The 11657-nt window shown below is 47.9% G+C and overlaps 1 protein-coding gene across 2 annotated transcripts in view; it reads right to left on the minus strand.

Annotated features, from left to right (window-relative positions):
• Positions 1 to 11657, minus strand: part of PNKD (PNKD metallo-beta-lactamase domain containing) — a 60220-nt gene that overhangs the window by 28178 nt on the left and 20385 nt on the right. The gene's annotated exons all lie outside the window — the stretch shown is intronic.

The raw sequence follows: 11657 nt of genomic DNA on the forward strand, positions 1-11657 counted from the left end.
GGAGCTCGACACAGGGCTTGATCCCATGAACCCTGAGATCATGACCAGAGCCAAAGCCAAAAGTCAGAGGCTTAACTGACTGAGACACCCAGGTGCCCAAATAAGGATGTTTCAAATATAAGGACTCTAATAAATGAGAAAACCTGAAGAGCCCAATTAACAAAGGGATAAATGGCTAATATACATGAAAAAATTTTAAACTCTTAACATCTATAGTGAAATTAAATTTCTTAAATTAAAAAAATCCAGAAAATGTCAGCTAAATAATGAGATATGATTTTCATCTATCAAAATGGAAAAGAATAAGACTAATAAAATAAAGACTAAGGTTTTACAGACTATGGGAAGATGGGTATTCATATGCTGCTTGTGATGATTATTAATTGGTACCATTTTCTAGAAAGCAATTCCCATTCATATGTGTGTTGTTGTTTTTTTTTATCAATACATGTGTGGCAGATCCTGCTGGTTGATTAATACCCATTCTCCATCTCCCACCCCATTTCCCTTGCTAACCCCTATTTTGCTAGCTCTCTTATGAACTGCCATAGCCTCTAAGTGAGCCCCTTCCCAGCCCCGGTGGGTGGATCTTGATTGGTCCAAGCCACTTGGTGCACTCACTGCCCCGCCATGTAATTGGTTAGACCCAGGAATGTGATGCAATTCTTGCCATTAGATAATAATAGCAAATATTTATATAGCACAAATCACATGCCAGGCACTGTTCTAAGTGCCTTTATGCAGAAAACTCTCAGCTCCCACGACAGCCCTATAAGTCAAATAGCTATAATTCCCATTGCACAGATAAGAACATCGAGGCACCGAGAGATCAAGTCAATTGCTCCACGTTGCACAGCTGTGAGGTGGGGCAGGAAATAGGCTGCAGGCCTTCTAGGGGAGGTTTTCCTTGTGATCGAAAAGGGATACAATAGGACTGTGCGCTTCTTTTGCTCCAGGATGCTGTCATCTGCCTGTGATGCCTGGAACGGCAGCTGCCAATTTTAGGACTTTGAGGAAGGAGCCTAAGAGGGTATTGCAATACACTGGAGATGGCAGAGCACAAGTGAGGATGGAACCAGCGTCCTTAAGACATAACCAAGTCCCTGTATTAACCAGTCTGGATTACCTTGCCCTTGGACTTCTCATTATGTGAAAGAAAAATTGTCCTCATTGTTTAAGCCACTTTTAGCTGTTGTTTTTGTTTCTATTTTTTGATACTTGCAGCCCCAAACACTCAAGTACTGTGGGTAGAATTTCCATTTCAATATAAAGGGGGGAAACATGATGCCAAAGTATATATATTTTATATAATTGATATGATTTCTGTAAACAAAAATGCATGGAAAAACCTCTAAGATGCTACCAGTGATGACTGTTGACTGATGAACTTATGGGGTACCCCTTGTTTTCTTTTTTTATATTTTAAAAATATTTTCTGCCCTTCTAGAATGAGATTGTATTATTATTTTAACCAAAAAGATTATTTTAGGGGTGCCTGGATGGCTCAGTCAGTAGAGCATGCGACTCCCGATCTCAGGGTCATGAGTTCAAGCCCCACGATGGGGATAGGGTTTACTTAAAAATTTTTTTTATATTGTTTTATTAAAATAAATAAAGCACTCCTCCTTCCTGCCTTTCTTTCTCACTCCCCACTCATTCTCAGGCCACTCAGCTGAGCTTCTGCCCCCACCGGTCCATCCTGATTTGGCTCTTGACTCCTACAACGTCAACCCCCTTTGTCACTGTTCAGTCCTGGTCACCTAACCTCTGGGCAGAGCCTTCTTTTTGCTTTGCCTTCCTGTCATGGTCTCTTCTGACTGTTCTCCCATACGCATCCCGTTCTGCTGCTGCCACTCACGTGTCCAGTTCCCCAGAGTTCATGATGTAGCCCTTAAATTTCCAGAGCCATGTTCACTGCTTTCTTTCCCTGCCTCAGTCTGACGTGGAACGCATCACTCCCAAAGAGGAAAGTACACCTTGGCTTCCCTCTCGAGTTCCAAATTGAAATGCCCATCCTCTTTCCGGTCATCTCCAGGTGTGGCAGAGCAGGTGTAGAGGGGCCTCAGTCTATTTCGTGGCAAAAGGGACCGAGGATCCATACAGAGCTATTCTGATGATTAACTGTGATTACCCAGGGAACGTACATGGTGCCTGGCTCATCGGAGGTGTTCTTTCAATGATGTTATTGAATCTTGTATCATTCTTGCAGCATCAACGTCTGGTCCTCATATGTGCTCAAATACACATTTTAATGAATGGATGCAAACAAAGGGTGTGATCCTTCCCCCTCCGTTCCCCACTGCCATCACCCAAATTTGGGCCCTGGAGTCCTAACACCCAGTCCACCGCAGACACCTGTAGCCCCCGCCTGGCTTACGCGGACTATCAGACAAAGCCTTTGGAAGCCCAGCTCTCAATCAGGTCTGACCCCCTGCTCAAAGCCAGTGTCTACACCATTAAATTCACATTGCTTGACTTAGCAATATGGCCTCAACCCAGTTTTCCAGCATTTTATGCTCCCACTGCTCCCTTCCACGTGCCCCCCACCCCTCCAGTCAGCCTGCCCTGGTCACTGTCCTGGGGTTTTTGCCCCCTACATCTGCCCCACCACACCTGGAGAAATCCTCTGAGGCACACTTCTGCCTCCGCACAGCCTAGGCAATCTAATACACTCCCAGAAATAGCTGTAATTAATTAAGGCCGATTCTCAGTTCAGGGAGTTCTGAAGGCTCTCCCACAGGGAGGAAGGGAGGAGTGTGAGGGCAGTCCCCAGGGAGACTGGTATGTCTTCTCTGGGAGTACAGCTATTTTATTTTATTTTATTTTATTTTATTTTATTTTATTTTTGAGAGAGAGACAGAGAGACAGAGAGACAGAGCTCAAGCGGGGGGGGGGGGGGGGGGGGGCGGGCAGAGAGAGGAAGACACAGAATCCGAAGCAGGCTCCTGGCCCTGGGCTGTCAGCACTGAGCCCGATGCGGGGCTTGAACTCACGAACTATGAGATCATGACCTGAGCTGAAGTCTGACCCTTAACTGACTGAGTCACCCAGGTGCCCCGTATACAGCTCCTTTAAAACTGAAAGTAAATGCAACCTCCTTTCCAAAGCCCCTTCTGATCATAACTGGTCACTACTCTATCTCCAGACTCTAGTAAAATGCATGCCGCATAGTTGTCAAAAGGAAATGAAATGAATAGTTTGAAACGTAACCCTCAATATTTCTGACCTTGAACTGTCGGGGGGGGGGTCCACTGGGGGAGCCACTGTATGTGGTTTCCAGGACCATGGCCTCCCCTGTCTCCTCCCTCATCCCAGCGCCTAGCACGGTGCTGGAGTCAGTGCAGAGTGATATGTGCGTGCTCGGGTGCGGGGAAAGGAAGACCAGAACTAGGGTGAGCGATGCTCTAGTCTGCACTAGGCATGGGCCGTGCCTTGTGTGTGTTATTTCATCATCCTAACAATCGTATAAGGCTGGCGATGACGTCCTCACGTTAGAGATGGACAAACTGAGGCTCGGGTAGGCTAAGTGACGCACCCCATCCCAGAGCTAGTAAGTGACAGAGCCAGAATTCAGTCCTAGTTTTGTGTGACCCCAAATCCCAGGCTCATTCCCCTGACACTGTGTTGCCCACCGGGGTAGAAGATGGTTCGGTCAGAGTCTTCCAGGAAACACGCCAACTAACGACTCGAGAAGAGCTTTGTGAACGGTTTAACAAGGCGAAGCGCAGTGTAGGAAACACAAGGGATAGTGCAACTCCCCAGGGCTAGTGACAGGGAGGCCCTGGCACCACCTCTAGGCCCGACAGGCGAGGGGATGGAGCAGGAATGGAACCTGGAGGGACAGAGATGTGTGGACAGGGGCACCTGACCTTGGGTTGAGGGATACTGGGAACTTTGGTTGAGGACTGAGCCAGTCTGTGGTGACCCTTCAGGAGGGGGAAGGAGAACAAATACCCTGACTTTGCTCGCTCCTTGCCTCCCCTCGCTCCATTGGCCAAACCCAACCGAAGCTGGAGGACTGAAGTCCCACCTACGTGTCCGCACAGGCCAGCTCTGCGCACAGCCGAGCAGGGTAGAGATGAATGTGGGGGCACGTGGAAGACGGCCGGCCAAATGAGGCCCAAGAAGATATGTGGGTTTGGGGGGTCTGTAACGGAAGTGCACTGATTCTTCAGAGGTGGAGGCCCACCACCGCCTTGGACCCGTGCGGAGAACCGCTCCTAACTAGCCTCCCTGCTCTCACGCTCCGCCCTCCCCTCCCCTCCCCTCCCCTCCCCTCCCCTCCCCTCCCCTTCCCCGCCCCCAGCCCATTCTCGCTCGGAGCCAGGGCATGGTCTTAAAATACGAACCAAATCATGCCTCTCCCCAGCTCGGAACCATTCAGTGACTTCTCTTTGAAGTAAAATTCAAAATCTTTAAGGAGGACCAAGAGGTCCTGTAGATCTGGGCCCCGCCCACTTCCCAGTCTCCTCTTAGGCCACGCCCCAGGGCTCACCCTCACCTCAAAGTTCCCCGAGGACCCCCCCCCCCCCACTCCCCCGCACTATCGGCTTCCGGGTAGCCTCCACCGCCTCCTCACAGCTTGTTCCTTCGGTGGAGAATGACCACAGCATGCCTGCCACCGCCCCACACACGTGCGCACACACACATCCACACACCCCACACACATCGCATAGCATGTACATACACACAGATACACATACCACACACCGTACGCCACGCGCGCGCGCGCGCACACACACACACACACACACACACACACACACACGGCCCATCTGACTCAGGCTACTCTTCAATTCTTCAAAGCCACCCTGTCGGGCAGCTGCCTTGGCCTCTCCAGTTGCCACGAGGTCCCATGTACTGCTCTCTTAGGGCACCACGCCCATTTCTCTTCGGCGTAGGTGTTACTGTTTGTCGTGATATATTCACCAGTGAGAGCGCTTGCTCCTGTCTGTCTTCCCCACTGGAGGTTCCAAGAGGGCAGGAGCTGTATTTACGGTTTCCCTCCCGTCTAGCCGCCCCGTAGTGCAGGGCTGAGGGCACGGTTCACCCCTCAGCCCCCCAGCAGCACTTGCCGAGTTAGTACAACAGGACCGGGCGTCAGGCCTGACTCCGCAGCTCCTCGCCACCGCCACCGTGAGCCCGCGTGTGCGTTCTACTGCTCTGAGCTCAGTTCCTTTTCAAATTGACTTATGGAGAATTTAGAGCCACTAAACGAAAGAGAAAATAGTAGAAGGCGCTCTCCTATCCCCGTTTTCTAACTTCAACACTGGTCAACTTGTGGGTTTGGTTTCTTTATCCATAGGTAAGGTAGATTAGGGTGATCTTCAACCTTTTTTTGACCATGACTCACAATAAGGACATTTTTCATGAAGACTCATACACACTAGACGAGTCAACAAAACTAAAGCAAAGTTACACGTAATAATAGTGCTTGTATCCTCATTGTTTTCTGGTCTATTTTTTCACTGTCGGTATGACCCACTTAATTGAATTCACTAATGGGTCATGATCAGCAATAAAAGGACACCGCACTGGATGATCTTCCACCTACCTAGAAAAATTCTTGCCAAACAATGATAGTCAGATCCTGCCCCCTAGTGGTCATATTTGGAACTGAGCTTGTCTTCCTAGAGGTCAATTTTTTCAGTAAATACATTGATTTCAGTAAAAAGTGCCGAGTTCAGGACCTATGCAAGGCATCTGGGGAGAAGCCGGGGGGGGGGGGGGGGTGTCTGCAATGAATTACAGCATAGACCTTGACCCCGAGTCTTCCTCCAGTTGATGACCAGCATAACTGCTATAGATCTGTGCTGGCCAGTATGGTAGCCACCAGCCCCATGTGGCTATTGAATACTTGAACTATGTCTAGTGCAACTGAGAAATTGAATTTTAATTTTGTCTGATTTCAATTCATTTAAACTTAAATATAAAAATCAACACTTATTTCAGTTACTCAAATATGTATGGAACAATACTTTTTCAACTGTACGTTTTTTTATAACATCTAGATGAAGAGTCAATATTTCTGATGAAAATTTAACGTCCAAATTGAGATGTGCTATAAATGTAAACGAGATTTCAAAGTCCTAGCATGGAAAAAATCCTGCCAACTTAATTTTTTATACTTGGTTAAATGTTGGAATAATGTTTTTGGATATGTTGGGTTAAATAAATAAATAATTAAAATTCATTTCACGTGTTTACTTTTACTTTTTACTTTATTTTTAAATTTTATTTATTCATTTTGAGAGAGAGAGTGAACAGGGGAGAGGCAGAGAGAGGGGGGAAAGAGACAGAATCCTAAGCAGGCTCCATACCACCAGTGCAGAGCCTGATATGGGGCTCGAACTTACAATCACGACCTGAGCTGAAACCAAGAGTCAGATGCCCAACTGACTGAGTCACCTAGGCGCCCCTATTTTTACTTTTTAAATGGGCCTAATGGAAAATTTTTAACTACTTATGTGGCTTAAATCATATTTCTAATGAATAACACTCTCAAGCCTGGAGTTCTTCTGACATCTCTCCTTCCAGCCCCTCTTGTGTATCTTGCATCTTTGATGGAGGTGAAGGAAGATGCTAGAATCCTCAGTCAGACTGGGTAGAGATGGGGACAGGGATTAGGAATTAAGTGTTGGCCAGGGGCACCTGGGTGGCTCAGTCGGGTAAGTGTCCAACTTTGGCTTGGGTCATGATCTTGTGGTTCATGAGTTTGAGCCCCAAATCGGGCTCCACGCTGGCAGTGAGGAGACTGCTTGGGATTCTCTCTCTCTCTCTCTCTCTCTCTCTCTGCCCCTTTTCCACCTGTGCTCGCTCTCTCTCTCTCTCTCTCTCAAAATTAATTAATTAATTTTTAAAAAGGAGTTAAACATTGGCCAAATTACGGTTGGGATGCCTATGGCCTCGTCTAGAAGAGTGCGGTCCACCAGGCAGCAGTGACTTGCCTGGAGCTCCTTAGCAATGCAGATTCTCAGGTCCCACCCTGAGAAGCAGAATCTGCATTTAGACAAGATCCCCACATCACTTGTTTGCACATCAAAGTTTGGGAGAGCCAAGTGGAGATACAGGGGGCAGTTCTCTGCATTTCTTTCCTCAGGGACATAGGAAGCAAGGCCAAGGCTGAGAGTGAGGCTTTGGAGAAGGTGTTGGAGCGCTGAAGAGATTGAGGGAAATGTGGAGGAATCATCTAGGGTGGGGGATGTCAAGATGAATGACGAGAAAAAAACCCAAGTCTTCATGAACTCTGTGAGATCAGCCAGCACCTTCCTTCTCCCCTTCAGCCGTGTGCGTGCAGGGCAGTATCTGCCCGCTGAGTTCCCCCAGGCAGAGAGGGGCAGAGCAGTGTGGTGATTCTCACGAGGGACCAGGGATGGAAGCTGGTTAAGGAGGGGAGAGAAGCAGGGAGGGACAGGAGGAGGATGGGAGACGCATGAGTTGTCAGTCCTGGTGTGGTCACAATGGCAGTTGGGGTTGTTGAGCTGGAGAGACAGATGATGGTCAGGGCGTGGGCACTTGAAATTGAGATGATAGAGGGGGTGCAGTTACGGTAACGAGAGGTTGCAGGGCAGCTATTATCTTGGGCTGGGAATAAGAGAAGAGGAAATGGCTGTTGGCTTTTTGGAGCGCGCAGTTGTTTAGGCAAATGAGGAAGGCCTTTCCGCCCACGAGAGACCTGCAGAAGCTGGGAATCCCCAACGGGTCAGGGTGACAGAGGAGATCAAGGTCCGCAGCCGTGGAGGGCAGCGTGTGAGGGCAGGATTGAGCTACACAAAGGCGAATTCACCTATCACGTCCTGTTAAGTCTTCCTGAATGCAATCACGCCATCACGCCGCTAGCTGACTGAGTCACTGGGCTTCTCTTTCAACCGACCACAGCAATTCACAGAGTTTGCTAGGCTCCAAGTATTTGAAAACTGCCATTTTTAATCCTTATACCCTATTGTTACCTCCCTTAAAAAATTTTTTTTAATGTTTATTTATATTTGAGAGAGACAGAGACAAGAGCATGAGTGGGGGAGGGGCAGAGAGAGAGGGAGACACAGAATTCAAAGCAGGTGCCAGGCTCCAAGCTGTCAGCATAGAGCCCGACACAGGGTTCAAACTCATGAACCCTGAGAACATGACCTGAGCCGAAGTTGGATGCTTAACCGACTGAGCCGCCCAAGCACCCCCTAATCTCCCTTTTTTATAGATAAGGATATCAAGGCTCAGAGAAGTTAAGTAATACGCCCAATGTCACACAGCCACTAAAGTGATCTGAACAGAGCCCAAGTCTGTCTAGCACCAAAGCTGGCTGATATTCGGATTCACCAGGGGGCCTTCGTTTCAGCCTCCGCTAAGATGCTGATTCACATTTCTGAGTCTAGGAAGAGGTATCCCCAAGGGAACTGACCTATTTTCACAAGCCCCTTAGGTGATTCTGATAGTCAGGGAAGATTGGAAAGCATTGCCCGGTGCCCTGGCTGCAGCACAGTGGATGCCAGGCGGGTTCTGTGGCCCAGCCTTTGTCACAAGGTGACGCATCCAGGGAAGGAGCTCTTACCCAACCTGTCTCCAGTTCTATTGAGCTGCTAAGATCGCTAGCAACAGTGCCACGTGCGTGCCATTTTCAGTGCTTTTCACGTAGATGATTTCATCCGAGGCCTCAAAAGTGCAGGAGGTAGGAAAAAACAATATGATTAGACTCATTCATAAGTAAAGAGATGGGCCCCAGGCCTGACAGCCATTCAGGGGCAAAGCTAGGACAAACCTCTTGTTTCTGGGACATCCACATCCACCCTTCTTTCTACTCCCAATTTCTTTATGAGAGTGCTGACTAGGGGCACCTACCTGAGTGGCTCAATCAGCTCAGGTCATGATCTCACCGGTTTGTGGATTCAAGCCCTGCATGGGGCTCTATCCTGATGGCGCAGAGCCTGCTTGGGATTCTGTCTCTTCCTGTCTCTGCCCCTCCCCCACTCGTGAACACTCTCTCAATCTCTCTCTCAAAATATATAAATAAACTTAAAAAAAAGAAGAAGAAAGTGCTGACTTAATGTTTATGGATAATAAGACTAATTTTTAGGGGAAAGAGTTCTAATTTTTTAATGTTAGAATCCCTTTAATTCAACAGATGATGGGGCAGGGCTGTCTGAAGCTAGGGATGAATGAGACTTTGTCCTAGCCCTCCAGTGGGGAGAAAGAGGCATATTTACCCCAGGCTGGGTTAAATGCCTTGAGTCAGTAAACACAGAGTCCTCTGGAAAAAAAAGGGGGGGACTGGCAGCTTTTTGGAGAAAGTGATAAATGAAAAGACCTTTCTTGGGTGGAGTAATGCATAAACTCTAAGTAATCAGGCACACTGCAGGAGGAATTCGTAGGACAGATGATTGGAGCCCTGGGGCTAGGTGCAAAGCTGAACTTTCCCTGCCCACTCCCTTCTGGTTCCACCTGGGCTCCCGGACACCACCCAGGGGCCCACTCCTCCCGGACCTCCCTTTGCCTCTCCTCTCATCAATCACTAAGCTTTGGCTACCCCGTCCCTAAAACAAACAGCAGCCTGATTCCTTTCATTCCCTCTACGCTGCCTCCAGCTGCCTCTGACTTGACTGAACTTGACTTGACTTTCCTCCCAGGGCAGGGTTGACAGAAAGATACAAGACGCCCAGTTAAATTTGAACTTCAGATAAGCAAGGAATAGTTTTTAGTGTAAGTATTTCCAAATATTATATGGGGCAATGACACATACTTAGGGGAAAAATTATTTGTTGTATGTCTGAAGTTCAAATAAAACTGGTCATCCTGCATCTTTATTTGCTGAAGCCAGCGACTTTACTCTAGGGGCGCCAGCGGGCCTCCCGCGACCTTCCCAACCTCCTTCTAGGTGGCTGCTGATAGTCACATGCCTCCCATTGCCCTGGAGGTAAAATCTCAATTCTGACTCCCTGTCTCCGAGCTCAGCCCAACTTCTTGCCACTCCTACCCCACTCTATCCGCCCAATCCTAGATTGCTGGGACCAGGGGGCCCTAAACCCCATGCTTAAGATAAGATGCTGTTCCCAAGTAAGCATTTCTTCATCCCAGCACTTGCCAAACTGTCAAAATTATAATTAGGTGGTCTTTAACCATCTCCCCTAGACTGTGAGTTTCTTGAGGACAGGGGCTACGTCCTTCAGTTTTGTCACCTCCAGAACCAGAAATTGCTGTCTGCTTGACAGACAATAGGGGCTTAATTAATGATCTGCTAAGAGTCTTATGAATAACACGTTTATCCCTTTTATCCAGGGATAAAAAGGGGTCAAGAGAAGGGTACTGAATGCCTCTGGTGTGCCCTGGGCTAGATGCTTCGTTTCAGATTCTTTTAGGATTATAATCTTGATTCCATGATCAGCAAATTGGCCCAGGAAAAAGCAAGCAGCAAGGCTTGCATGGGGCTTGGTGGTGTGTGTCCCCACATTCCACTTGCCCATGGGGCAGATGTGACTGCTGGCTGGGAAACAAATCTCCTTGGAGACTGTTCTAGCAGTTCCCAGAAAGTAGAGAGGTACTTTCTGGGGAACGGGCCCAAGGGTAGAGAACATGAAGGGGTGTCTGGAGATCTTTCCAGATTCTGCAAGGCTTTGCATCTCACCTACGGCTCTATTCTGATATCAGGGGACTTGCTCCGGTGAGCTCACGCTTTGGGAGGGGACTTCTTAAAATGAGGTCTGTGGCCCCCTAAGAACTGAATTTACATTGGGAGTTGGGGTGGCTGGGGGAGTTAGCCTGCCATAATGTCTACCAGTCCCCCTAAGTAACTCCTTTTTAAATGGTAGCTATACGAATATACATAGTATGTGTGTGTGGGCGGGGGGGGGGGGGTGTAATTTTAAAAACATCTGTATTTTAATTGGTTTGAAATATATAATCTATGTGGCAATTTTGCTTACTATGCTTACTAGTAAGTACACTGTTTTCACTTATGTTTGGTATGCATATAAGCTTCCAGATAAGTCCATGGGCCCCTCCTTCCTAAGTCTGCTCTATGACAGAGCTGGACAGACCACCAGAGATAATCATGTAAAGAAAACTGCTTAGTGATGCGTTTGGAATCAGGAGGGCTTCAGGTGGTCTTGGTGGTCTACCTGCATTCATTTCTAGCTGTGTTTTGTCAAGTTTACCTGCCTCACCCCCGCCATTCAGAAAGTTAGCGCCCATGGGCTGTGAAAGACATTCAGCAGTACGTTGATCTGTAGCTTATTAGCACTAGATAAGCACTAGATAAACACCTGAAATAAGGCTGTTCCTCTACCGGCAGCTTTGGCGTAATGGAAAAAACATGGACTTTGCAACAATACAAACCCCGGCAATGTTTCAAAACTTGCCAGAACTCACTTCCTGGTTTGGGAAATGGTACGAGGAGGGCATCCTTGCATTAGTGACCGGGAGGGTTGACACGACAGGCACACTAATACTAGTAACCTACATCCCAAGTCAGGCCTTCTGACTCTCAAACACCTGCTTTCCTGGTTGAAGTAACTTCAATCGGGGAATGTCTCAGTTCCCAGGGTCAGAGATTCCCGGTTCCCTCTACATTTGGACGTTTGAAGTTTTAAACTTGCAAAGGGCGTTCGGCTTAAAAGAAGAGAATTGTCAAGGGTGTTCAGGGATTTATGTCTAATAATGAAAAATGGGAA

This window comes from Panthera onca, chromosome C1, assembly GCF_046562875.1.
Source record: "Panthera onca isolate mPanOnc1 chromosome C1, mPanOnc1 haplotype 2, whole genome shotgun sequence".
Classification (NCBI taxonomy): Eukaryota; Metazoa; Chordata; class Mammalia; order Carnivora; family Felidae; genus Panthera; species Panthera onca.